This window comes from Leopardus geoffroyi, chromosome A1 (genome assembly GCF_018350155.1).
Source record: "Leopardus geoffroyi isolate Oge1 chromosome A1, O.geoffroyi_Oge1_pat1.0, whole genome shotgun sequence".
In the NCBI taxonomy this organism is placed as follows: domain Eukaryota; kingdom Metazoa; phylum Chordata; class Mammalia; order Carnivora; family Felidae; genus Leopardus; species Leopardus geoffroyi.
This window is the reverse complement of record NC_059326.1, coordinates 41,122,569-41,123,198: the sequence shown is the minus strand read 5'-3', so window position 1 is coordinate 41,123,198 and position 630 is coordinate 41,122,569. Positions and strand designations below refer to the sequence as shown.

The window sequence follows — 630 nt, the reverse complement described above, 5'->3', positions numbered from 1 at the left end:
AAATATATCTATCTCCTAATTTCCAGGCATACAAAAAATAGGCAAAGTGGAAAGACAAACTATAAACCATTAAGTAGAAAAAATACATGCATTGCTAATATTCTCATTTAGCACGGTACCTATAAAAACCTAAGTAGCAAATAATTCAATTTCAAATTAGTGATGGTATATATTTATTATATTCTTTATCAAATTGCTAAGGGGATAAGGATTCTATTGGAACAAAAGTTAGCATGCTTACTGCAGCAGCACATATACTAAAATTGGAATGATATAGAGATTTGCAAGGCCCCTGCATAAGGATGACACACAAATTCATGAAGTGTTCCATATTTTTAAAAATAACTTATGAAATGTCAATTTAACTTTTATATTAATTTAATCAGATTTGGGGTGACATATTTTATTTTGTTTTCTATTTCGTAGCCAAGGCTACAATGATTTTAAAAAATCATTGGTATAACTGATCCATTTTTTATGTTTAACTTCAGTGAAATACACACTATTCTAAATTTCAAGACAGAACAATGAAATTCAGTCTCTCAGATGACCAATGAATTCAGGCTGAGAGTTTGATTATCTTATTATTTTGGTCTCATAAAGTATATATATACATTGATATATTGTATA

At 28.1% G+C, this 630-nt stretch overlaps 1 non-coding gene across 1 annotated transcript; it reads left to right on the top strand.

Annotated features, from left to right (window-relative positions):
• The first annotated feature begins 233 nt into the window (after nt 1-233).
• On the top strand, nt 234-337 carry LOC123581612. Its single transcript, XR_006703866.1, has one exon. It is a non-coding gene; the product is annotated as a U6 spliceosomal RNA (small nuclear RNA).
• The last annotated feature ends 293 nt before the right edge of the window (nt 338-630 follow it).